The sequence below is a fragment of the Somniosus microcephalus genome, chromosome 12 (genome assembly GCF_052327205.1).
Source record: "Somniosus microcephalus isolate GS21.2 chromosome 12, FLI_Smic_1.0, whole genome shotgun sequence".
Lineage (NCBI taxonomy): Eukaryota > Metazoa > Chordata > Chondrichthyes > Squaliformes > Somniosidae > Somniosus > Somniosus microcephalus.
In genome coordinates, this window is record NC_140998.1 from 46,443,214 (window position 1) to 46,470,810 (window position 27,597).

Here is a 27,597-nt window from a genome sequence, read left to right on the forward strand (position 1 = left end):
TTAGCCAATTTCGGATCCATGCTGCTACTGTCCCTTTTATTCCATGGGCTTCAAATTTGCTGGCAAGCCTATTATGTGGCACTTTGTCGAACGCCTTTTGGAAATCCATGTACACCACGTCAACCGCATTGCCCTCATCAACCCTCTCTGTTACCTTATCAAAGAACTCAATCAAGTTAGTTAAACACGATTTGCTTAAAATAAATCTGTGCTGGCTTTCCTTAATTAATCCACACTTCTTGCCCGTGTGACTGTTAATTTTGTCCTTGATTACTGTTTCACAGAATCACAGAAACCCCACAGTGCAGATAGAGGCCATTTCGGCCCATCGAGCCTGCACCGACACATATCCCACCCAATCCCCATAACCCCTACACCAACACATATCCCACCCTATCCCCGTAACCCCACGTATTTAATCCCCCTAACGCTAAGGGTCAATTTATCATAGCCAATCATCCTAACCCGCACATCTTTGGACTGTGGGAGGAAACCGGAGCACCCGGAGGAAACCCACGCAAACACGGGGAGAATGTGCAAACTCCACACAGACAGTCACCCGAGGCCGGATTCGAACCCGGGTCCCTGGCGCTGTGAGGCAACAGTGCTAACCACTATGCCACTGTGCTAAAAGCTAAAAGCTTTCCCACTACTGAGGTCAAACTGATTCGCCTGTAGTTGCAGGGTTTGTCTTTACACCCTTTTTTGAACAAGTAGAGAATATCCGCCGACTATTTAACCAGGATAAAAACTGAATGTCTGAAATCGTAGCAGAAACCAAGATGAATTAGTAATAATGGATTCCACACAGGGAATGGAGAATGGAGAATAGAAGACTGATTGAAGGACTCGAGTTTCTGATCTGTAGCTCATTGGCATGGTACAAGTGGTTATTGATTACTGGCTAATTTACATTAGATCTGCACTCCTGTCAACTTCATAGCCAGTTATTTTGACATCAAATGTGAGATTGAGATGAACAGTTTGTGCGTTTATCATTTTCCCATTGGCATTAATGTCACTTCTATCAGTCATTTTTCTCAGGGGTAAAATGCAGTGGACGTGCTTATCACAGCATAGTTATCTACCTAGGGAATATATAGCATTGTGCCTGGACTAGGTCATTTTATGTCCTTCCCATTTAATTAAAGTCATTTTGGTCTGTTAATGGTAAAATAATCGATGCTGGTAACCTTGTCAGTAAGTTGATAGACTGTTAAATTTGTTTCTCTGTATGCTTGTGCAGGATGCTGCTCCAAATGTAGTCCCTCTTGCTCAGCTTTGATGAAGTATGTTTTGCCTCAGGCTACATTAAGTCTCATTGCTACAAGGTGTAAGTTGTCTACCATAGCTCTGGTACAGCCAGTCTCCTGCTTATTCCTGACAGATACTCCACCTTAGAGCTTAGTGGTAGCAAATGGAAGTGTCCTGTTCACAGTTTGAAGCAAATACTCAAATCTCTTTGGTTGTCACTCATGCAGAGCAGTAAAGATTACAATGAGCTTGGTCCTTCTGAGGTATATCTTTATTGACGGGTGTAACAATCTCACCACTGCATCTCAGCAAGCTGTGGCTGAGTATTTAACAAATCTTTACCCTCTGCCACAGTGGGATTCTGGTCGTGACAGCTGTCGAGTCCTGCTCAGATTGCAGATTTTTTAAAATATTCTTTCATGGGATGTGGGTATCACTGGCACGGCCAGCATTTATTGCCTATCTTTAATTTTTTTAATTTGTTTTTTAAGGGATGTGGGCGTCGCTGACAGGCCAGCATTTAATGCCCATCCCTAATTGCCCTTGAGAAGGTGGTGGTGGAATAAAAAAAATAAGATCCAAGCCCATGGGATAGATGGATTGGCAAATGGTTGGTTGGTATACAACAAGTAGTAATGCAGGTGTTCAGTTAGTAGCCAGTTACCAGTGGAGTAGGGCAAAGGTCAGTGTTGAGGCTGCTGTTTATAATTTTTATTAAAGATTTAGAGGAAGGAATTGTGTCCAAAGTGTCCAAATTTGCAGAGGATAGCAAATTGGGAGCTGAAAAATGCTGAATATCAAAACGCATAATTTGACGCGCTTGATCAGTGAGTGGGAAATGTAGGGTTATAAGATTTGGCAGAGAAAAGGTTGATGTTTCCATGGTCAAATAGTCTGCTGATCCTCAGTGTCTGGATTCAAAGTAAAGAATGACCATTTTGGTGAAGTAACACCTTTAGGAAAAGAGGTGAAGAAAATTAGTATAGGTGGACAGGTGCCATTTTACATACTGAAACTACAGCAGTAAAAGGGAACACATTCCCCTGGTCACTATGAATCCAGGACATGATGAGCATAGCGGAAGCATTTCCTATGTATGCTATTTTGAGATAAAATCGTAAAAGAGTTCAAGAAAGTGTTTACAACTTCGCTGGAAATGCTTAGAATGTCACTAACACATAGCAAACAGAGGAAATCTTTCCCCACAATGATTAAAGCTGTGGCACTGAGTCTGAAGAGAAAGGTGGCACACCACTGTAACCAATGTAAGAAGTCACACAACACCAGGTTATAGTCCAACAGTTTTATTTGAAATCACAAGCTTTCGGAGCGCTGCTCCTTCATCAGGTGAAGTGGAGAGATGCATAAAGACACAGCTTATATAGTCAGAGAATAATGCCAGATGATTACAGCTAATCTTTCTAACTGCCATTTATCACGCCTCGGCAGAGAGATAATCACAGCAATCAAAGGTGTGAATGGTGTCCAAACAGGTTAGTCAGGAAAACATTACATCAAAGAACAACGAGGTGGGGTCACAAGGGGTTTAATGTTGCAGATGCTGGGGTCTGTATGAAAAACAAGAAACAGACAAAAAAACATTTTTTTTGCTGGAAATCACAGCAGGTCCGGCCGCATCTGTGTAGAGAGAACAAGCCAACGACGACTCAAGTCTGGATGACCCTACGTCAGGTGGGGTTACATGTAGCGTGACATGAACCCAAGATCCCGGTTGAGGCCGTCCTCATGAGTGCAGAACTTGGCTATCAGTTTCTGCTCTACGATTTTGCGTTGTCGTGTGTCTCGAAGGCCGCCTTGGAGAATGCTTACCCGAAGATTGGAGGCTGAATGTCCTTGACTGCTGAAGTGTTCCCCGACTGGGAGGGAACACTCCTGCCTGGCGATTGTTGCGCAGTGTCCGTTCATCTGTTGTCGCAGTGTCTGCATGGTCTCGCCGATGTACCATGCTCCGGGGCATCCTTTCCTGCAACGTATGAGGTAGACAACTTTGGCCAAGTCACATGAGTATGTACCATGTACCTGGTGGGTGGTGTCCTCACATGTGATGATGGTATCTATGTTGATGATCTGGCATGTCTTGCAGGGGTTGCTGTTGCAGGGTTGTGTGGTGTCGTGGTCACTGTTCTCCTGAAAGCTGGGTAATTTGCTGCGAACGATGGTCTGTTTGAGGTTAGGCGGCTGTTTGAAGGCAAGTAGTGGAGGCGTGGGGATGGCCTTAGCGAGGTGTTCATCATCGTCGATGACATGTTGAAGGCTGCGAAGAACATGGCGTAATTTCTCCGCTCCGGGGAAGTACTGGACGACGAAGGGTACTCTGTTGGTTGTGTCCCGTGTTTGTCTTCTGAGGAGGTCTATGCGATTTTTTGCTGTGGCCCGTCGGAACTGTCGATCGACGAGTCGAGCATCATATCCCGTTCTTACGAGGGCGTCTTTCAGCGTCTGTAGGTGTCCATCGCGTTCCTCCTCGTCTGAGCAGATCCTGTGTATTCGCAGGGCTTGTCCATAGGGGATGGCTTCTTTAACGTGGCTAGGGTGGGGATGGCCTTAGCGAGGTGTTCGTCGTCATCGATGACATGTTGAAGGCTGCGAAGAACATGGCGTAGTTTCTCCGCTCCGGGGAAGTACTGGACGACGACATTTTCTTCCTATGGACCCATGGCGAAGAATCACTGAAAAGACTACACAATAACATCAACAAGTTCCATCCCACCATCAAAGTCACCATGGACTACTCCTCAGAATCGGTTTCATTCTTGGACACACGAATCTCCATCAAAGACGGACACCTCAGCACTTCACTCTACCGCAAGCCCACGGACAACCTCAGGATGCTCCACTTCTCCAGCTTCCACCCTAACCACGTTAAAGAAGCCATCCCCTATGGACAAGCCCTGCGAATACACAGGATCTGCTCAGACGAGGAGGAACGCGATGGACACCTACAGATGCTGAAAGGCGCCCTCGTAAGAACGGGATATGACGCTCGACTCGTTGATCGACGTTCCGACGGGCCACAGCAAAAAATCGCATAGACCTCCTCAGAAGACAAACACGGGACACAACCAACAGAGTACCCTTCGTCGTCCAGTACTTCCCCGGAGCGGAGAAACTACGCCATGTTCTTCGCAGCCTTCAACATGTCATTGATGACGACGAACATCTCGCTAAGGCCATCCCCACGCCTCCACTACTTGCCTTCAAACAGCCGCCTAACCTCAAACAGACCATCGTTCGCAGCAAATTACCCAGCTTTCAGGAGAACAGCGACCACGACACCACACAACCCTGCCACGGCAACCTCTGCAAGACATGCCAGATCATCAACATAGATACCATCATCACACGTGAGGACACCACCCACCAGGTACATGGTACATACTCATGTGACTCGGCCAACGTTGTCTACCTCATACGTTGCAGGAAAGGATGCCCCGGAGCATGGTACATCGGCGAGACCATGCAGACACTGCGACAACGGATGAACGGACACCGCGCAACAATCGCCAGGCAGGAGTGTTCCCTCCCAGTCGGGGAACACTTCAACAGTCAAGGACATTCAGCCTCCGATCTTCGGGTAAGCATTCTCCAAGCCGGCCTTCGAGACACACGACAACGCAAAATCGTAGAGCAGAAACTGATAGCCAAGTTCCGCACTAATGAGGACGGCCTCAACCGGGATCTTGGGTTCATGTCACGCTACATGTAACCCCACCTGACGTAGGGTCATCCAGACTCAAGTCGTCGTTGACTTGTTCTCTCTACACAGATGCAGCCGGACCTGCTGTGATTTCCAGCAAAAAAAATGTTTTTTGTCTGTTTCTTGTTTTTCATGCAGACCCCAGCATCTGCAACATTTGACCACTTGTGACCCCACCTCATTGTTCTTTGATGTAATGTTTTCCTGACTAACCTGTTTGGACACCATTCACACCTTTGATTGCTGTGATTATCTCTCTGCCTAGGTGTGATAAATGGCAGTTAGATAGATTACCTGTAATCATCTGGCATTATTCTCTGACTATATAAGCTGTGTCTTTATGCATCTCTCCACTTCACCTGATGAAGGAGCAGCGCTCCGAAAGCTTGTGATTTCAAATAAAACTCTTGGGGCTAGATTTTCAGTATAGACAGTTTTGGGGCGCTAACCTTAGCGCCCGCCCGAAGTTAGCGCCCGCCCCAAAGTAGCGCCCCGTTGCCGGAAATTCAGTGGCTTCGCCCTAAGAGAGTGGTGGAGCGCTAAAAGAGGCGTTCCACTACTATCTTTAGGCGCTAAGCCGGCGGTGCAGAGCGCAGCGCCCGAGTTCGGGCGCAGCGCACAGCAGACACTCTGGTGCCAGTGAGCTCTTAAAGGGGAAGGGTGCATGTGTTGTTTTCAAAGGCAGAGTCTGGGGGGAAAAGAGGAGGAGGAGGAGGAGGAGGAGGAGGAGGAGGAGTAGTCCGGAAACATAAATACGCCATTCAGAACAACACACTGCATCCTTCCACACAACAGATGCAGACTGCCGTTTATCGTGCAGGAGAAGTGCCCTTTAATTTGCGCTCCCCAGGGTGTGTTGCGTTCCATTTTACAAACGCTCTGGACGCCAGCCGCACAATGGGGCGGTCCGACTGAAGTTTGGATTCGGGGCGGCCAAAGGGCGTTGCACGAGGATGTGACGTCATTTTCTGCGTGCGCATCCGGGCGGCCGCTAAACTTTGCGCCGGCGCTAACGGGCAACTTAATTTGGGGCGGGGCGCAAACTGCGCTGCGCCCGGGCGCTACACGCATAGCGCCCGAAAATCACTTCTCTTAAGGCGCTAACTGCTGGCGCAAGCAACTGAAAATCTAGCCCTTGGACTATAACCTGGTGTTGTGTGACTTCTTACATTTGTCCACCCCAGTCCAACACCGGCATCTCCACACCACTGTAACCAAAGCAGCTATTAACAGGACTAATGTGTAGTGGCAAGGTTAGCTGCACCCCGCACTCAGTAAAACGGCTATAAATACTTGAAAAGTAATTTTATGTATTTACGAGCGTGAACTGTAAGAAACTGCAGCCATCCCCTTTGGAATATATTATTATGCCAGAAAGGTAGTTTATAGCTGCTGCAAATCTCCACCAGCAGGGATGTGGTAGTAAACTGAATCCATTAGTCTAATAGCACAACAGAAACAATTACACTTTGAGAGTTAATTAGCTGAGGTGCTATCCATGCTTGTTGCTACAGTGTGAAAATTGCCATGTTAGACTGCATAGTCAAAAGAGCATGTATTTGATCGTATGGTAAACAACATAGTCATGATTACTCAGGATTGATGCCAGTGGCAATTGGTTCTAAATTTTTGTATGTTAGGTGGTGTATCAATAGGCTGAGGCCAGAGGCAACTATAACAATGACCAATGTCTCTTAAAATTGCCCCTGATGTTGCTGACTTCACAAAAGACTTGCAGAAATTAGCACAAGATTGCCGATGGCCAAGGGAAAAGTTAAGCATCTTTATGATCTGCTTTTATACTGCACCAATCCAGCTCAGAGCGGCATAAGAACATAAGAGCATAGAAAATAGGAGCAGGAGTCAGCCATTTGGCCCTTCGAGCCTGCCCCGCCATTCAATAAGATCATGGCTGATCTTCTACCTCATCTCCACTTTCCTGCACTATCCCCATAACTCCTTGATTCCCTTAATATTCAAAAATCTATCGATCTCTGCCTTGAATATACTCAACGACTGAGCCTCCACAGCCCTCTGGGGTAGAGAATTCCAAAGATTCACCACCCTCAGTGAAGAAATTTCTCCTCATCTCAATCCTAAATGGCCGACCCCTTATTCTGAGACTGTGACCCCTGGTTCTAGACTCCCCAGCCAGGGGAAACATCCTCCCTGCATCTACCCTGTCAAGCCCTGTAAGGATTTTGCATGTTTCAGTGAGATCACCTCTCATTCTTCTAAACTCCAGAGAATATAGGCCTAGTCTAACTCAATCTCTCCTCATAGGACAATCCCCCCATCCCAGGAATCAGTCTGGTGAACCTTCATTGCACTCCCTCTATGGCAAGTATATCCTTCCTTCGGTAAGGAGACCAAAACTGTACACAATACTCCAGGTGTGGTCTGTGGTCTCAGCAGGGCCCTATATAATTGCAGTAAGACGTCTTTACTCTTATACTCAAATCTTCTTGTAATAAAGTCCAACATACCATTTGCTTTCCTAATTGCTTGCTGTACCTGCATGTTAACTTTCAGTGATTCGTGTACAAGGACACCCAGGTCCCTCTGAACACCAACATTTCCCAATCTCTCACCATTTAAAAAATACTCTGCTTTTCTATTTTTCCTACTAAAGTGGTTAACTTCACATTTCTCCATGTTATATTCTATTTGCCATGTTCATGCCCACTCATTTAGCCTGTCTATATCCCCTTGAAGCCTCCTTGCACCCTCCACACAATTTACATTCCCACCCAGCATTGTATCATCAGCAAACCTGGATATATTACATTTGGTCCCCTCATCCAAATCATTGATGTAGATTGTGAATAGCTGAGGCCCAAGCACTGATCCTTCCGGTACCCCACTAGTTACAGCCTGCCAACCCGAAAATGATCCGTTTATTCCTACTCTCTGTTTTCTGTCCGTTAACCAATCCTTAATCCATACTAGTATATTACCCCCAATCTCATGAGCCCTAATTTGGTTTAATAACTTCTTGTGTGGCACCTTATCGAATGCCTTCTGAAAATCCAAATACACCACATCCACTGGTTCCCGCTTATCTATTCTGCTAGTTGCAACCTCAAAAAACTCTAACAGATTTGTCAAACACGATTTCCCTTTCATAAATCCGTGTTGACTCTGCCCAATCCTATTATTATTTTCTAAGTGCCCTGTTACCACCTCCTTAATAATAGATTCTAGCATTTCCCTACTATTGATGTTAGGCTAACTGGTCTGTAGTTCCCCGTTTTCTCTCTCCCTCCTTTCTTAAATAGTGGGGTTACATTTGCTACCTTCCAATCCGCAGGAACCGTTCTAGAATCTATGGAATTTTGGAAAATGACAACCAATATATCAACTATCTCTATAGCCACCTCTTTCAATATCCTAGGCTGTAGGCCATCAGGTCCAGGGGATTTATCAGCTTTCAATCGCATTAATTTCTCCAGTACTATTTTTTTACTAATACTAATTTCTTTCAGTTCCTCATTCTTGCTAGAGCACTGGTTTTCCACTATTTCCGGGAAGTTTTTTGCGTTTTCTTCCATGAAGACAGACACAAAGGGGGTGATTTTGCAAATGGATGCGGCTTGGGAGCGAGTCAGCTGGTTTCTGGGTTCCAGTCTCGCCCCCAACTGCATCCGGCACACAGACGTGATTTTATGTTGATTGGCATTGTTAAGCTCGCCCTGCGGGCTTGCTGGCCAATTAAGAGGAAGCCGGTCAGATGACTTCATTTGATGACGCGTCATCTGCCGGTTTTCTTAAAGGGACCACACACAATTTTTCTTTGACAGCTCATTTTTCAGTGTTTGACAGCATTGAGGTGCTGCAAACACTGACAATCACTGTACAAAGGTGAGCTCTTGCACCTAGGCTCTCCAATGACTCCCTCCATAGGCTAGAACAGATGGCAGCTGCAGGTGAGGTTACAGAAGCGACCTGTCACTGGTGAGAGAAGTTCTCCCAATGAGGTGGGACTAGACAGCCAATTCAAAACTTGTTACCTACAGAAAAGTGTAAATGCATTAAAAATGATTTCCCCAACATTTTCTTACCTCTGAAACTCACCAGTGCACCATTGGATCCTTCACACCACTTCTGCAGCTGTCATCAATGCAGAAACATTACAGCAGACTCACAACATGCCACACCTACCTGGTGTGGTGTCCGGACGTCGGGGAACTCGAGGCAGAAGCGGTAAAATTGAAAAAGAGCCTGTTAACAAGTATCAAGTTCCTGTTAACAGTCAGGTAAGTGGCTATAATCCTCTTCCCGCTGCTAGGTATCGGGTCCATGCGCAAATTGGGGACCCGACACTTGGGAAGATTGATTGGAAGCGAGTTGACAGCAGGTTTCCTACCCGCTGTCAATCTTTGCGATTTTGACAGCAGTCCCGCTTCCAATCCCGCACTCTGAGGACCGGCAAAATTCCGGCCAAAGTATTTGTTTAATTTCTCTGCCATTTCTTTATTCCCCATTATAATTTCTCCTATCTCAGCCTCTAATGGGCCCACATTTACTTTCACTAAGCTTTTACTTTTTACATACCTATAAAAGCTTTTACAATCTGTTCTTATGTCTCTCGCAGTTTACTCTCATATTCTATTTTCCCTTTCTTTATCAATTTCATGGTCCTCCTTTGCTGAATTCTAAAATCCTCCCAATCCTCAGGCTTACTACTCTTTTTGGCAACATTATAAGCCTCTTCCTTTCATCTAATACTATCTTTAACTTCTCTGTTTAGCCACAGTTGGACCACTTTTCCTGTGGGGTATTAAAGGAATGTATAGTTGTTGTAAATTATGTATTAATTCTTAAATGCTAGCCATTGCTTGTCTACCATCATACCTTTTAATGTAGTTTCCCAATCTACCTTAGCCAACTCACCCCTCAAAGTAGTTTGCTTTGTTTAGATTTAAGACACTAGTTTCGGATTTAACTAAATCACTTTCAAATGCAATATAAAATTCTATCATATTCTTCCCTAAAAGCCCCTTTACTACAAGGTTATTAATTAACCCTTTCTCATTGCACAATACTAGATCTAAAGTAGCCTGCTCCCTAGTTGGTTCCTCAACATACTGATCTAGAAAACTAACCTGCATACATTCCATGAAATCGTCCTCCACACTATTACTTCAAATTTGGTTTGCCCAGTCTATATGTAGATTAAAGTCCCCCATGATTATTGTATTACCCTTGTTACATGCGCCTCTAATTTCCTGATTTATACTCTGCCCTATATTACAACTAAGGTTTGGGGGCCTAATAACAATTACCACCAATGTTTTCTGCCCCTTGCTGTTTCTTAGCTCCACGCAAACTGATTCTACTTCTTGATTTTTGGAGCTAAGATCCTTTCTTTCTACTGTCTTTATCCCATCCTTTATTATCAGGGTTACCCCTCCTCCTTTTCCATTTTGCCTCTCTCTTCTAAAAATTAAGTATCCTGGAATATTTAGTTCCCAACCTTGGTCACTTTGCAACCATGTCTCCGTTATGGCTATTAGATCAAACCTGTTAATTTCTATCTGCACTATTAATTCTTCTATTTTGTTGCGATTGCTTCGCACATTCAGATATAGGGGCAGAAATTGAGTATAGCCCCGTTTGGGGCGCCAGCCTCGCCAGGGCGCTAAAAGTAGCGCCCCGGAAACATTCGTGCCCGCCCACCGGAAATTGAGTGGTTGCGCCCCAAAGGGAAGCGCGGCGCTACTGGAGGCGCCCCGCATCCCTCTTGGGGCGCTGTGACTGAATATCGTGGCGCAACGTGCCGCAGCGCCACACGCTGCGACACGTCGCGCTGCGGTATTGCAGACCTTCCTCCCCTTCTTAAAGGGGAGGGGCCGTGTGCAGCGCGATCTGGGGCCCAGCTGGGCCCCCGAGGATCGGGAGTGCAGGCAAAAGAGCCCGGCACCGAAGAGAAGTGCCGGGCTCTTGGAGCGCAGCCGGCACTCCGCGGGGTGGGGGGGGTTCAGGAGGCCGGGGACGGGAGTGCAGGCAGGTGCTGGCAGGCGGCCAACAACAAAAATGGCTGCCCCGCACCTCGCCTTTAATTTGCGCCTCCCCGGCCGCAGGTAGGCCCCCCTGAGCCTGTCAGACATAGCGTCCGGTGGTAAATCAGGGGGCACTCCCAAATATCACAGCCGGGGCTGTTATGTTCATAAATAAATAGACGTTTTCATTATGAACAGCCAGCTTGAGCTAGTCATTTATTCAGCCATGTGGACTAGTTTACAGGCATCCATCTTGACTGCTGCCTTGTGGGTAGCCCACTACTAAACATACAGCTCCACCTCGTGTACCATTCTAGAATGACATGTTATTGATCATTACATTCTCCTTCCTTTGAGGTTAAACAAAATCAATATCAATCAATCATAACGACATAAACATCTTCACAACAGTCAACACATTTTCAAAGCTTTACTTTATGAACTCTAAGCTTTTCATTTTTTTATTATAGTTTTCTTTATTCTCAAAGATTAAGTCTATCAGGCTTTTTTACTTCACGTGTGGATCTTCTCAGCACAGGTAGGTCTGATGTGTTTTCATGAGAGTCTGTATGTGTGTTTGTGTTAGATTGTTCTGGTGGTGAGTGACAAGATTCAGTTGCGGCATTGTCATCGATTTGCTCTTGGATAGTTTCTTGTGTTTTCAGGAGGGAATGGCGGTTCCTCCTGAGAATCTGTCCTTCCTCAGTTCTAACAGTGTATGACCTTGGTCCTACTTCCTCAAGAACTGTAGCTTTCCTGTTCCATGCATCTGGATCCTCAATCCTGACAACATCATCCCTTGTCAATGGTTTCAGAGTTTTGGATGACTTGTCATAGTGTGATTTCTGTTTCAGCTTTAACAGTTGAAGTCTCTGTCTCAGTTCCTTACTCTGCTTTTCTTTTGCACAGCAGGGTAGCGTGGTGCGCAACTTGCGACCCATTAGAAGTTCAGCAGGTGAAGAACCACAGTCTAAAGGGGAGGCTCGGTAGCTCAGCAGGGCGAGATAAGGATCAGACTTGCTTTCTGTTGCTTTCTTCAGTAGCTGTTTGAGAACTTGAACACCTTTCTCTGCCTTACCATTCGACTGAGCATACAGAGGACTGGATGTGATGTGTTGAAAGTCATAATGTGTTGCAAACTGTTGCCACTCCTTACAGTTGAAGCACGGACCATTGTCGCTAACAGCAATCCTGGGAATTCCATGTCTGGCGAAGATGGATTTAACATGCATTATGACACTGCTTGCTGATGTGCTTGAGAGCAGCGCCATCTCAGGATAGTTAGAATAGTAGTCAATCACTATTAGATAGTCTTTACCATTCAAATGAAAAAGGTCCATACCAACTTTTTGCCATGGTGCTGTTGGTAAGTCAGCTACTATCATTGGTTCCTTTGCTTGTTTGTTTTGGTGTTTCTGACATGTCTCACATTTGCCTATCATGTTCTCAATGTCCTTACTTATGCCAGGCCAATAAACAGTGTCTCTTGCTCTCCTTTTGCATTTTTCAATTCTGAGGTGTCCCTCATGACTCCTTTTGAGCATGTCTCGACGTAGAGCCTGTGGAATTACTATTCTGTTCTGTTTTAGTAATAGTCCACTTGCGACACTCAACTCTGACCTGATGTGATAGTACTTTGGATAGGAACCTTTTGGCCAACCATGATGAATGTTCTCTATTACTGTTTGTAACACTGTGGCCTAGAAATTGGGTTCTGGTCTTGCCAGGGCTGTAGCGCCAGAAAGTTTGCGCCAGCGGTAATGCGGCAGCGCGCGACGAAAATTCGGGTGCGCCGGGCCCAGACGGCGGCGGGCGCTAAAACCCTCCTTTAGCGCCTCAAAACGGGCGTGAACTTGGGTTTCCCGGCGCTAATCCCCCGCTGCGGCACCCGATGCGGTGCGGCAGGTGGGGGAACTGCAGGCCTCCTCCTCCTGTTAAGGAGGAGCTGCCTGCAGCCGACAACTGTCCGGCGGATTGCCCCGACATCTGAGCCCGGCACCTCGGGGAAGTGCCGGGCTCGCATGAGACACTGATCAGGGCCGCGGGGGGGGAATGCAGGAGTCCGGGAAGGGAGGTGCGGGCAGGCGGCCGCCGGGAACGCGGCCGGCCGCCGCTCCACCTTTATGCGCCGGCGCACACTGGGGGAAGACTCTGTTGCCAGAGTCTTAGTTGCGCCTGCCACGGGCGAGGCGGGCGCAACTGAATTTCGGCTTGGGGCCGGGTTACCACGGCAACCGGGATGCTGCGCACACCGATGACGTCATCGGTGCCGGCGCAGCGCTACCGGTCTACCGCCGCGGAAGGGCCCCAGGCAATTTAGGAACCGGCGCCAATTGCAGCGCTAGGCCCTCTAGCGCCGCAAAATCGGTGCTAAGGGCACTGAATTTCTAGGCCTGTATCTTTTACTGTTTCTTCTGCTCTTTGCTTTGATTTTGTGTCTGACACAGGCAGCGCAACAGTGACCATACTCACATGAACATCCACGTCTTCCTCAGTAGAGCTCACATGACTCATTGTGGGTGCTCGGGATAGTGCATCTGCTAACACTGTGTTTGCCTGGTGTGTAGATCAGTTCAAAGTCATATCTTTGCAGCTTCATCATGAGTCGTTGAATCCTTGGAGACATCTCATTCAGATTTTTTTTTATGATGGCAACCAGTGGGCAGTGGTCTGTCTCAACTGTGAAGGTGGGAAGTCCATATATGTAGCCATGGAACTTTTCTAGTTCAACTACCAAGCCTAGACATTCCTTTTTAATCTGGGCGTATCGACACTCAGAATCAGCCATAGACCTGGAGGCATAAGCAACAGGCTTCCAATCTTCACCCTCTGCTTGTAGCAAGACCGCGCCTAGGCCATCTTTTGATGCATCCGTTGACACTTTGATTCTCTTTGTTGGGTCAAAGAAGGTGAGTACAGGTGTGGTTGTCAGCACTGTTTTGAGGTTCATCCACTCTTGTTCATGTCTTTCTGTCCATGCGAACTCATTTGTTTTATGTAGCAGGTCTCGCAGACAGGCTGTCTTGGCTGACAAGTTAGGAATGAACTTTCCAATGAAGTTTATCATCCCCATGATGCGTAGCACTCCTTTTTTGTCAGTGGGTCGGGGCATGTTGAGTATGGCGTTTACTTTTTCCATATCTGGCTCTATTCCTTTACCAGATAGATTATCTCCTAGGAAAGTGACTTCCTGGACGCCAAACTGACACTTGGCTTTGTTGAGCTTCAGTCCATTCGGCGTATGCTCTGTAGCACTTTAGTCAGTCTCTCATTTTGTTCTTTCAGTGTGGAGCCCCAGATGATGATGTCATCAACATAGACCCGAACTCCTTCCAGACCTTCAATTATGTGTTCCATCGCTCTATGAAAGATTTCAGATGCAGATATTATCCTGAAAGGCATTCTGAGGAAACAATACCTGCCAAATGGTGTGTTGAAGGTACAGTATTTGGTGCTCTCTTCATCCAGTTTTAGTTGCCAAAATCCTTGTGAGGCATCGAGCTTTGTGAAGTATCTGGCACCTGACATTTCACTGGTGATTTGTTCTCGCTTGGGAATCTGGTAGTGTTCACGTTTTATGTTTGCATTTAAGTCCTTTGGATCCATGCATACTCTTAGATCATTGTTCTTTTTCTTTACACATACCATGGAGTTAACCCAGTCTGTTGGCTCTTCGACTTTCCTGATGACTCCTAGTGTGGTCATTCTGTCCAGTTCTTTCTTGAGCCGGTCACACAGGGGTGCTGGAACTCTCCGTGGAGCATGTACCACTGGGTGAGCATCCTCCTTTAGCTGGATCTTGTAAGTGAATGGTAGAACTCCAAATCCTTTGAACACATCCTGGAAATTACTCACTACAGAATCCACCAAGTCATCTGGTCTGCTTATGGCACAGTTTATACGGTAGACTCTCTTGACCAGTTCTAAGTCCTCACAAGCTTTGTCACCTAGTAGTGAATCAAGTCCTTCAGCCACAACAGAAAACATGAGATGATGCACTTTGTCTTTGACTGTCACTTTAAGTGTGCATACACCTAAGCTATCTATTTTCTGTCCATTATAGTTCTTCAGTAGTACTGACTTTTTCTGTATTTTGGGCTTTTCTTTCACATTTTTAATGTCACTCATACTGATTAAGTTTGCTTTTGCCCCAGTGTCTAGTTTCAAGGTAACTAATGCTCCATTTACCTGCAGTGGCATTATCCATTTGTCCTCTTTTACTGCATTAACTTTATGTTCAGCATTGTCCATTCCTGAGAGCTGCACATTTTCTGTATCCTTTTCGATATTGTCACATGACACCATTCCTACAAAAGATGTCTCATTTAAATCAGTGTCCTCAATCACATTGACTTGTTGCCCTTTCTTTGTTTTTACTTTTGAAAAGCATTGTTTGGCAAAGTGATTCTTTCCATTACATTTTGTGCACATTTTTCCAAACGCTGGGCATTGTCTTGACTGGTGTTTGTAACCACAGCGTTTACAATTAAAAATTCCATCCTCCGATTGCTTTGCATTTCTGTTCTGCCCATGTTTCTTCCCCTTGTAGGACACAGCACCGACAGCAGCACTATCACTTACTACAGTCGCATTATTATTAATTTCACTGAAAGTCTTTGCGTGCTGTTGAGCTAGCTCATTGGCATGGCATATTTTCACAGCTTTCTCCAATGTTAGTTCAGTTTCTCTCAACAAACGTTCCCTGACCTTTTTATCATGAATACCAAACACCATCTGGTCACGAATCATGGATGATTTCAGTTCAGAGAAATTACATGTCTGTGCTTTCAGTTTCAGATCGGTCACAAAGCTATCAAAAGTCTCATTTTGCTGCTGTGTCCGTGAACGGAACATGTACCTCTCATAGGCCTTGTTCTTTTTGGGAGAACAATGTGTATCAAACTTCTTTAGCACATCGTCCATTTTTTCTCTGTCCTCCTCTTGATCAAATACAAACGTATTAAATACCTCTATCGCCTGTGGGCCTGCAACCGTGAGCAGTAACGCTATTTTCCTTGCATCTGGCTTCGTACCGAACCCGATGGCGGCAATGTAGAGTTCGAATTGTTGTTTGAAAGTCCACCAATTGCAGTCGACATTCCCCGTGAGTTTCAAACCCTCCGGTGGCTTCAAATTCCCCATGCCGCGTTTCACAATATTCAGCAGATATTACCAATGTTATGTTCATAAATAAATAGATGTTTTCATTATGAACAGCTAGCTTGAGCTAGTCATTTATTCAGCCATGTGGACTAGTGTACGGGCATCCATCTTGACTGCTGCCTTGTGGGTAGCCCACTACTAAACATACAGCTCCACCTAGTGTACCATTCTAGAATGACATGTTATTGATCATTACAGGGGTGTCAGCGGGGCGCTGCGCACACCGATGATGTCGTCGGCAGCGGGGCAGCGCTAACGGTTAGCGTCACCACTAACATCCCGAGGAATTTAGCGGGAGGCGTGGGCAGTGCCGCGCCCGGGCACCAGTTGGCTTGCAACCCACTTAGCGCCCTCTTAAGGCGCTAACGGGTGGCACAACCTACTGAATTTCTCCCCCATAGTGCCTTTAGCTTTGACTTATTTCTATTTTCCCTTGATGTCACATTAGTCACTGATGCCTTATTACCTTTGTTACTCTCTCTGTCCCTTCCTCACCCACTCTGCTGATTTTTACCCAAACCTCTGCTCTAGAGCCTTGATATTTCTGTGGCTGCGTTTAAATTGACCCTTTCCTGAATTCCCCCGCCCCCCATTAGTTTAAAGCTCTGTCTACTGCGCTAGTTATTCAGTTCACCAGGACACTGGTCCCAGCCCAGTTTAAGTGGAGCCCATCCTAACGGAACAACTTCCTCTTTCTCCAGTGCTGGTGTCAGTGTCCCATGAACTGAAACCCCTTCCTCCCACACCACTTTTTAAGCCACGTATTTAAACCTCTAATCTGTTTGTCCCCATGCCAATTTGCGCGTGGCTCAGGTAACAATCCAGATATTATTACCTTTGAGATTCTGCTTTTTAATTTGGAACCTAGTTCCTCAAACTCCCTCAGCAGAACCTCAATCCTAGTACTATCTATGTCGTTGGTTCCTACGTGGACCACGACAACTGGATCCTCCCCCTCCCACTCCAAGTTCTTCTCCAGCTGTGAGGACATGTCTTTAACCCTGGCACCGGGCAGGCAAAACAACCTTCGGAACTATCGTTGCGGCTGCAGAGAACAGTATCTATCCCCCTGACTATACTGTCCCCTACCATAACTACATTCCCTTTCACTCCCCCCACTTGAATGGCCTCCTGCACCATGGTGCCATGGTCAGCTTGCTCATCCATCCTGCGGGCTTTTCCCTCATCCACACAGGCAGCAAGAACCTCATACCTGTTGAACAAGGGCAAAGGCTGAGGCTCCTCCAGTACTGCACCTGGGGTCCCCTTACCTGCCTGAGTTGCTGTTACATCCTCCTGTCCTGAGGATTGGGGGCAGTTTAGGATTCAACAAAGGAGGACAAAGGGATTAATTAAGAAGGGGAAAATAGAGTATGAGAGTAAGCTTTCAGGGAACATAAAAACTGACTGTAAAAGCTTTTATAGATATGTGAAGAGAAAAAGATTGGTGAAGTCAAGCGTAGGTCCCTTGCAGTCAGAATCAGGGGAATTTATAATGGGGAACAAAGAAATGGCAGACCAATTAAATACATACTTTGGTTCTGTCTTCACAAAGGAGGACACAAATAACCTCCCAGAGATGTTGGGGAACATAGGGTCTAATGAAAGGGAGGAACTGATAGAAATCAGTATTTGTAGGGAAATGGTGTTAGAGAGATTGACGGGATTGAAGGCCAATAAATCCCCAGGGCCTGATAATCTACATCCTAGGGTGCTTAAGGAAGTGGCCCTAGAAATAGTAGATGCATTACTGGTCATCTTCCAAAATTCGATAGACTCTGGAACAGTACCCATGGATTGGCGGGTAGCTAATGTTACCTAACTGTTCAAAAAAGGTGGTAGAGAGATAACGGGGAATTACAGACCGGTAAGCCTGACATCGGTAGTGGGGAAAATGCTAGAGTCCATTATAAAAGATGTAATAGCAGAGCACTTGGAAAACAGCGACCGGATCGGACAAAGTCAACATGGATTTACAAAAGGTAAATCGTGCTTGACTAATCTACTGGAATTTTTTGAGGATGTAACTGGTAAAATAGATAAGGGAGAACCAGTGGATGTGGTGTATTTGGACTTTCAAAAGGCTTTCGATAAGGTCCCGCATAAGAGATTAGCGTGTAAAGTTAAGGCACATGGGATTGGGGGCAAGGTATTGACTTGGATAGAGAACTGGTTGGCAGACAGAAAGCAAAGAGTTGGAATAAACGGCTCTTTTTCCGAGTGGCAGGCAATGACTAGTGGGGTACCGTAGGGATCGATCCTTGGACCCCAGCTATTCACAATATATATTAATGAACTGGATGAGGGAACTAGATGTAATATCTCTTAAGTTTGCAGACGACACAAAGCTGGGTGGGCGTGTGTGCTGTGAGGAGGATGCCGAGAAACTCCAGGATGATTTGGACAGGTTGGGTGATTGGGCAGAAGCATGACAGATGCAATATAACGTGGATAAATGCGAGGTTATCCACTTTGGTGTCAAAAACAAGAAGGCAGATTATTAACTGAATGGCAATAGATTGGGAGAAGGGGAAGTGCAACGAGACCTGCGCGTCCTTGTGCACCAGTCGCTGGAGGTAAGCAGGCAGGTGCAGCAGGTGGTTAAGAAGGCAAATGGTATGTTGGCCTTCGTAGCGAGAGGGCTTGAGTACAGGAACAAGGATGTCTTGATGCAGTTGTACAGGGCCTTGGTGAGACCACATCTTGAGTATTGTGTGCAGTTTGGTCGCCTTATCTGAGGAAGGATGTTCTTGCCATGGAGGGAGTGCAGCGAAGATTCACCAGGCTGATACCTGGGATGGCAAGAATGACGTATGAGGAGAGATTGGGTCGATTGGGCTTGTACTCGCTGGAGTTTAGAAGAATGAGAGGGGATCTCATTGAAACTTATAAAATTCTAACAGGACTAGACAGACTAGATGCAGGAAGGATGTTCCCGATGGTCGGGGAGTCCAGAACCAGGGGTCACAGTTTAAGGATTAGGGGTAAGCCATTTAGAAAGCTGCCCCAGAAAGCTGTGGAAGCTACATCATTAAATAAATTTAAAACAGAAATAGATAGTTTCCTAGAAGTAAAGGGAATAAAGGGTTACGGGGAGCGGGCAGGAAATTGGACATGAGTCTGGGTTCGGAATGGTCATGGCCCTGTGGGTAGTGGAGCGGGCCCAGGGGCCGTGTAGCCTTGTTCTGCTCCTACTGTGTTCTAGTTCTGTTAGATTTCAGGAGATGGTTTTATTCCTGTTCCTGGCTGGGGTGGAGATCGCCTTTACAGAAGGTAAGTACTGTAGAAAATATAGGGACAGAGTGATCTCCTGGAAGAATTTCGATCGCCTAGATGGGTCGGAGAGGAATTTCCCAGATTTTTTTCTCCCAAATTGGCCATTGGGTCTTTATCTGGTTTTTCGCCTCTCCCGGGAGATCACATGGGTTCGGGTGGATGCAGAGTGATAGAAGATTTGAGGTTAGGATCAGATCAGCCATGATCTTATTGAATGGTGGAGCAGGCTCGAGGGGCCGATTGGCCTACTCCTGCTCCTATTTCTTATGTTCTTATGTTCTTATGAGGAGGAATTTCTTCACCCAGAGAGTGGTGAACCTGTGGAATTCTCTACCACGGAAGGCGGTTGAGGCCAAGTCTTTAAATATATTCAAGAAGGAGTTAGATATATTTCTTAAGGCTAAAGGGATCAAGGGCTATGGGGAGAAAGCAGGGACAGGGTACTGAATTTGGATGATCAGCCATGATCGCATTGAATGGCGGAGCAGGCTCGAGGGGCTGAATGGCCTACTCCTGCTCCTATCTTCTATGTTTCTATGTCCCTGACCACTAACCAGACCCGTACCACTACCTAACCTAAGGGGTGTGACTGCCTCCTGGATCAAAGTGTCCAGGTAACTCTCCCCATCCCTGATGCCCCTCATGTCTGCACCTCAGACTCCAGCTCAAAAACTGTGAGCTGAAGTTCCTCAAGATGCAGGCACTTACTGCAAACGTGGTTGTCCAGGATCACAATGCTCTCCACAAACTCCCACATGCTGCAGTTGCGGCACACCACCTGCACTGCCATCCCTATATGATCTTGTTTTACTTAATTAAATGTAATAAAATTTGTATTTAGGTAACTTAGTTTACAGTGTAGTTTCCTGACTACTTACTTGATCTACATTAAGTTAAGGGTACTGAAAGTAATTATCTACCTGTAGCACAGGTAGTGTAGGCAAAAAGCAACAACTCCTCTGCGAATTCCCACTCTTTCCAAATTCCCAAGAAAAACACTTTGTTCAAGTCCACTCCGTTTAATCCCGCTCTGTGCAGACCGATTAAAATGGAGTGTACTTAAACAGTGTTTTATTCAGCATTAGTGAAGCCCACCTTCCTGCCGGATTTTCCAACCATGGACCTGAACGATACAATCAGCATATTTTGATTGATGAAGCTTTGTTTTTTTTTTTGGAGTGGTGAAGTGCTTAATTTTCTGTTTGCTAAGATGATGAATTGTGATCATCACTGGTCTTTTGTGACTGCTTGCATATTGTTTGCTAAAAGTTACAAAAGCAAGCAGTAGGGGACTGATAAGAAGAACCCTTCCCATTCCAACATAATCATAAGTTCTTCACATTATACAACATATAGGTCTGTTGGACACCTGGCAATCTAACTGTAATTTTGTGATTCATCGCAGGCAGACTGTCAACAGTGTTGCTTTTTTTCCCTAATTTTCGGGCATAAGCTCATTTTTTTTAAGCATTAACTTGCAGGGAAAAAATTGAAGGAGGGGCGAGATTACCCTCCTTCTAAATAACTATCCAGTCCGCATCCTGTGTGGATCTAATATGCCTGACATCTTTACTGGGAAAGCAGTAATTATTGGATGTTATCCTCACTTGATCCTTTCACTACATGATGTTATCCTTTCAGTACATGATCCTGATAAATAAACTCTTGTGGTACAGCTTTGTCTCTTTTTAGCTGGCAGAGACTCGGGCCATGAACTTGATGGATGATTCCCTTAAGCTGCTTTATGCACAGATGTGCTGTTGTGGAACGTCAGGATAATTTTACAAATTGTGCACTGAACCCTTGTTTTAGTCCTCAGCTTCCTCAGTCACTTCCGCTGGATAGCCCTCTTTTCTCTGCTTTCCTTTCATTTTTAAATTTGCAGATGGTCACATTTTTATTTTATTTGCTGTCTTACCCTTGTTCTCTCGCACATTTGCAATATTTACTGGATCACACGTCACCACCTCTGCTACAGTTCTAGTGTATTTAACAACTGTCTGTGGCAGCTTAGTGCTTGTGGTGATGTACGAGCAACCCAGGGGGTAGTGAGTTCATAATCCCACCACGGCAAATTGTGAAATTGAATTCAATAAATCTGGTAATTTGTGGGTTTGCACCAGAAAATGACTGTTTAAACTGCTGGATTGCTGTAACAACCCGACTGGTATCCTTCAGGGAAAAGAACCTACTGTAGGAATTGAGATCGACACCAGGGAACAAGTAAACAGGTCTTTACTGATCAGAGACTCCACGAGGACTGCCTGGGCAGCCCCGTGGCTTGCGACGTGACGTCATCACGTTTGCCCGCGTTTTCCCGCACTCTTAAAGGGACCACGCCCCGTACATGCAAACTCTATATACAAAACACAGTAATGCCTAACACAATGGTACAGGTTTAGGCTGGTGTTAGAACATCGTTAAAGGGAATTATATACAGTCAGCCAGAGTCATTCAGTGGTTCTGCCACATGCGCCCCCCCAGAATTCGCTTTAACGGACAAAGTCAAACGGGGAGGGGGTCTGACGAGCCTGTCAGAACGACTCCTGTACTCTCGAGGCGGCTGGCGGTCTGGCGGATGGGTGCACTTGGTCTGCGGTGACGACGATGGGTGGCCGACCCCATCTTGGCGGCTGTGCGGTCTCGACGGGGCGGTCGAGGTCCAAATGTACTGGCTTTAATCGGTCTGGTTTACCACCGACATCTACCGTGAAGGTTTTGTCCCCTGCCTCCAACACACGGAAGGGACCGGTATATGGGGCCTTGAGCGGATCCTGTACGTTGACGTCACACAACAGCGTGGTACCTGCCGCATGGAACATGACGTCGGCCAACTGGAGGCCAGTGATGGCCGTTCTGTAAGCTTGCACTTCCGGGTCTGAGGCTTGGTCCGCTGCCATGAGGGTGTAGTCGATGCCCAAATGAACAATATTGACGATCGCGCGGGAGAGGCAGTCTTCCACCAAGTTGTTCTTACCGGACACGTGCTGTATATCCGTGGTGAATTCGGATATGTAGGTCAGTTGACGCTGCTGTCGGGCTGACCAGTCAGCCAGAGTCATTCAGTGGTTCTGCCACACTACTGCCCCTTCCTGGTCTGGCCTGCGTGTGACTCCAGTTGCACACTTCATGGTTGACTCTTAATGCCCTCAGGGTAACTGAGCAACTCAGGACAAATCACAATTCATAATCCCTGTCTTAAAATAGGAGGTTTTATTTTTAATTGAGAAACTTCGGTAAAGCTCCATAGTTCTGACACCATTTTGTAAGCTTTTTATTGCGATTGTCATTAAGTTGACAGCAAGACCAATTCTTTTGAAACAATTTGGAATAAATTTATTAAACACACACACTCATGCAAGTTTATTAAACACACAAACTCGTGCAAGTTTATTTAACACACACACTCATGCACATAAAAACAATAGCCTACTGGTATTTATGGACTCTACTCGATTACAACTCGTAAGGTAATGGGTTAGATTTACACAGACTGGTACTTCCCTGAGTTAAGCAATGCATGCGGCCTTTTTCCTTGCTTCTTGGTCTGGCCTGTAGAGGGAGGGCTTCTTGTTCTTCCGTGTGGTCGTCCAGAGAGAGAGAGAGAGAGAGCCTTTGGTTCCTTGTTTTTATATCTTAGATTCATGGCAGTTCTTGATTGGCTTTCCTTTGAACATGTGTCTGTCTGCAGTGGCTGGTGCCATTTCTTGCTTAAGTTACGGCACCTAATCTAGAGCTGTCTTTTGTCTCCACTAGTCCTATCACCATCTCGTCTCGTTTTGAATACCTCTTAATGTCTCTTCACTTCTCTTTTGTTCTCTTCCAGCCCAGCCTCTTAATCTATTTCATTCCCTGTGCCTCTTTAGTCTTGACAAAGGGTTTTGACCCAAAACGTTGACTCAAATTTCTCTCCACGGATGTTGCCTGGCCTGCTGAGTTTTTCCAGCATTTTCTGTTGTTATTTCTTGCTTAAGTTAATTGTTTGTTGACACCTTTTAGTGGCTCTTGCGTTTCGATGGTGAGTTTCGATGGTGTCTCTGTGGGGGGTTATCCTGTTGTGCAGGTTTCCTTTGTTAAGTTTCGTGCTGTTGCCTTACCCAGGGGAGATCCATACACATCAAATTTATCTTTATCTTATATTAATAGTTTCGAGTCCATCACACATACAAAACATATATTTTTATTCTTACAGATTCCCCGCCTTGAGGGGGCAATGTCCTTATTGACCCCTCATTTGGTTTATCTCCTCAGGCCTCGCATATGGTAGTTCAGTTTCCTAAGGGGTTTTCTCAGCAGATCATGATGATCCCCACCACTACAATTGTGGCTTGTGCCAGTATCATAAGCATTGAGAGGGTTCTGAGCCAGGGGTGTTGCCCTACATTATACAGTGTTTCCCACCATGGGCTGGCTCCTAGCTTCTGTATAGCTCTGCTGTTTATGGCATTGTTCTATGCCATCTGTATCCGTATCATGGTTCTGTGGGAAAGATCAGTGTAGTATTTACTCTTTGGCAGTTTTTAACTGGTTAACATGATACCATTTCTTGTACTTAACACCCTTTTCCCCCGGTAACTGAATCAAATAAACCGCGGGGTTCAATCGGTCTATAATCGTATGCAGTCCCCACCACCTGGGCTCAAAGGCATGTTTCTTTTTCCCATAATTTTGAATCATTACGGTGTCCCCCACCTGATACTCAAAGGGACGTACTTTCTTGTCAAAGCACCTTTTAATTTGTCTTTTTGACTTCCCCAATTTCGTGGCCACAAATCGATTCATCTGATCGGTGTGATCTACCACTTGTTCCAGCCACTTGTAACTACATGATTCCATTGTCAAGGGGCTCATCCCCGTTAGTGTTAGCTGGCCTGGCGTTCTCATGAGTCTCCCCGTCATGGCCTGATATGGGGAGACTCCTGTTGTTTTATGAGGTGTGGACCTCATTGCCATTAAACACATTGGCAGCATGTTAGCCCATTGAGTGGGGTGGTCCGCACACAATTTTTTTAACATTAACTTGAGTGTCCTGTTCCCCCTTTCGACCCCTCCGGACGACTGGGGGTGGTGGGCAATATGTAGTTTGTGTTTTAACCCCAACATTTCCTGCAGGTGGGTAAAAATCTTACCGGTAAAGTGCGAACCTTGATCACTGTCCACTTGTACCGGTACTCCTCACCTACAAAACACATGATTTAATAGTGTTTTGGCTGCTGTGTTTGCGGTGTTGGAGCGGCAGAGGAATGCTTCGATCCATTTAGTGAATTGATCCATGACCACGAGGGCATGCCGAAAATTGCCCTGCTCCTGTGGAAGTGGCCCAATTAAGTCTATCTGGAGGTGAGTCCATGGCCCTTGAGGTGGGGGCGCACTTTGTAGCAAGGCTCGGTTAGTGCGCACAGGAGGATTGTGCTGCAGGCATTGTGCCACATATAGGTTGATTGTTTCCCTCATGGAAGGCCACCAAGCTGTGGATGCTACCTTATAGAAGGTTACCAGGGCCGAATAGTGCCCTGCCGTGGGGTGGGAGTGAAAGAGGGAGAGCAGTTCCTGACCCACCTTTGGTGGAACACACACCACCGGGCAGGCGTATGGCTTTCTTTAGAACATCAGCAACTGCTCCGCTGAGTCAGGGGCAGTGCCTAGTATGGTATTGGGGGCCCAGGCTGTCGGTTGAGGAATGGGTCTGTCAGGGGCAGTGGCTGGTGTGGTATTGGGGGCCCAGGCAGTTAGTTGAGGAACGGGTCTGTCTTCCTCGTGCCAGGCGCTTACAAGGACATATTGCCAGTATTGCTGCTGCAGGGATTTTAAATCTAGGTGACCTGTCGGGGAGCCCTTGCTAACAGCATTGCAGGGCTCAACAAGTATATCCTCTATCTCCCCAACAATCGCATCGTCCTTGGCTGCTCTGTCTGCTCTGGATTTTTCCTCACTCTGTGGACCCCCTTTTCTATGGGCTGCTACCTTTCCTAGGAAGCAGGGCTGGGATCGCTGTTTAATGTATGACCAGAGCAGGTGTAACAGGGCCCATGGACCAGGGCCTTACCGTCTATTGTACGGTAGTCATTTTTGTGGTATAGGGGCAAGGAGAGCATGGTGTTTATAGCATAGGCATTATCGGACTAAATATTCACGGGTCTATCTGAGGTTTCTTTCACGGTGGTTAGAAGTGCGGCGATTTCTGCATATTGTGAGGACTGTCGTTGCATCGTCGCTGGATGGTTCTCTCTGGCAATGCCACAGCATACCCGGTGTGGGGGGATCCCTCGATGTGATATGAGGACCCATCAATGTAGACATCTGGGGCTCCCTGTATGGGCTCTTTCTGCACAAGATGGGTCTCAAAGTTAATCAGGGGTAACGGACATTCATGCGGATCCACCTCATAAACCAGAAATGATACCAATGTTTCTTTCCATAAATTCCAATGTCCATTTGCTGAGGCGCTGCGAGGAAACTAGCGAATCTCCAGGTTTCATCAGTAGGTTCAGAGGCGTGTGAGTGCTGTGAAGGATGGTCGCTTGTAGCCCATGTGGTAAACCACTTTTATCGTTCACTATCGTTACACTATGGTTATCACTGTTTATATCGTTACACTATGGTTATCACTGTTTACACTGTTGAGTCACTACACAAGGTCACCTCTTGTCACGCTGTTATACCTGGGCTGACCACAGCTGACTCCGCCCATGGCTCCGCCTGCTTGCCCAGGTATAAAGGTGGTCGACTGGCTGGTATTCCTCCTTGTTGGACCCGATCGCCCACGAGGGTGGGCTCTGTTATTTAGCCAATAAAAACCTATAGTTACTATCTTAACTCGTCGCTTTTCATTGGATGAATTGATAGGTATATCAATTTTATTGGCTAAATTTTGAAATGAGTGGATCGGAGCAGCAAAACGACCAGCCAAACGGCCAGCTACAACAGCCACAGCAGCCGGCCTGGCTGCGAGCCCTCCGACCGCCGTACCTGGATCTAAACCCACAGGCAGCGAACTCAGCCCTCGACTTCAAACACTGGCTGAGCTGTTTCGAATCCTACCTGGGAGAATCCGGCGTGCCTCCGGGATCCAAACTAAGAGTTCTGACCGCCCAAGTGAGCCCTAAAGTATTTGCATTCATCCAGGACCTTACTACATACGAGGACACCCTCAACCTGCTGAAAGAGCAGTACCGGAGCCCGGTAAACTCTATGTATGCCAGACATCTCCTAAGATCCCGCTCGCAACAGCCAGGAGAGTCTGTAGATTAATTTTTACGGGCGCTACAAACACTCGGCAGGGACTGTGACTTTAAAGCTGTAACGGCTGTAGAAAATACTGAAGGGAATATCCACGATGCCTTCGTGAAAGGCCTTCGGTCCGACTACTCACGGCAAAGACTGCTCGAATCAAAGGACCTCGACCTGAATACAACTGCAGCCCTCGCTCGCTCTCTGGAAGTGGCCCATCGGGACCTCGAGGCGTACTCCAGGTACTGTGCTGCGCGACCCTGGGACTCCGGCCCGACCCCGGCCGCAATACCCCTCGCACCGCCGCCTCTGGGACCTACCTCAGCGTCGGCGTCCCAGAACCGATCGGGACCGCCACTCCCGGTACCGGCTGCGACATCGGAGCCCCGCGATCGGGCCGCCGGCTGCTTCTTCTGTGGCCAGGCGAAACACCCGAGGACGCGCTGCCCTGCAAGAAACGCGACTTGCTCCGATTGCCACAAGAAAGGCCACTTCGCGAAGGCCTGCAGGGGGAGAGCCACAGACGCCAGCAGTGCCTCATGCGAGTTGTGGGGGCGGCCATCTTTCATCAAGGCCACAGATGCCAGTATCCCCTCGTGTGAGTCGTGGGGGCGGCCATCTTTGATCAAGGCCACCGACGCCAGCAATGCCTCGTGAATTGTGGGGGCGGCCATCTTCTCCGCCATTTTATTCAACGTCGTGGGCGCCGCCATTTTGCCCACCACACTCGACCGCCACCTTGTCTCCAGACCCGACCACCGCCTCACCCGCAGACTACAGCAGCTCGCTCAGCCATACACTAGCCTCCGTCACACTGGACCAAGCTCGCCCGCATCACCTGTCCAAGTCCATGATGGACATCCAAGTAAACGGCCACGCCACGACCTGCCTGTTCGACAGCGGAAGCACGGAGAGTTTCATCCATCCAGACACAGTGAGCCACTACTCCCTCAC

General features: G+C 46.8%; 1 protein-coding gene and 1 pseudogene across 2 annotated transcripts in view; one reads left to right on the top strand and one right to left on the bottom strand.

The window, feature by feature from the left end:
- The window catches only part of prima1 (proline rich membrane anchor 1), a 243,588-nt gene that overhangs the window by 106,033 nt on the left and 109,958 nt on the right, over window positions 1-27,597 (top strand). The gene's annotated exons all lie outside the window — the stretch shown is intronic.
- LOC147109146 (uncharacterized) lies at window positions 24,386-25,659 on the bottom strand (annotated as a pseudogene).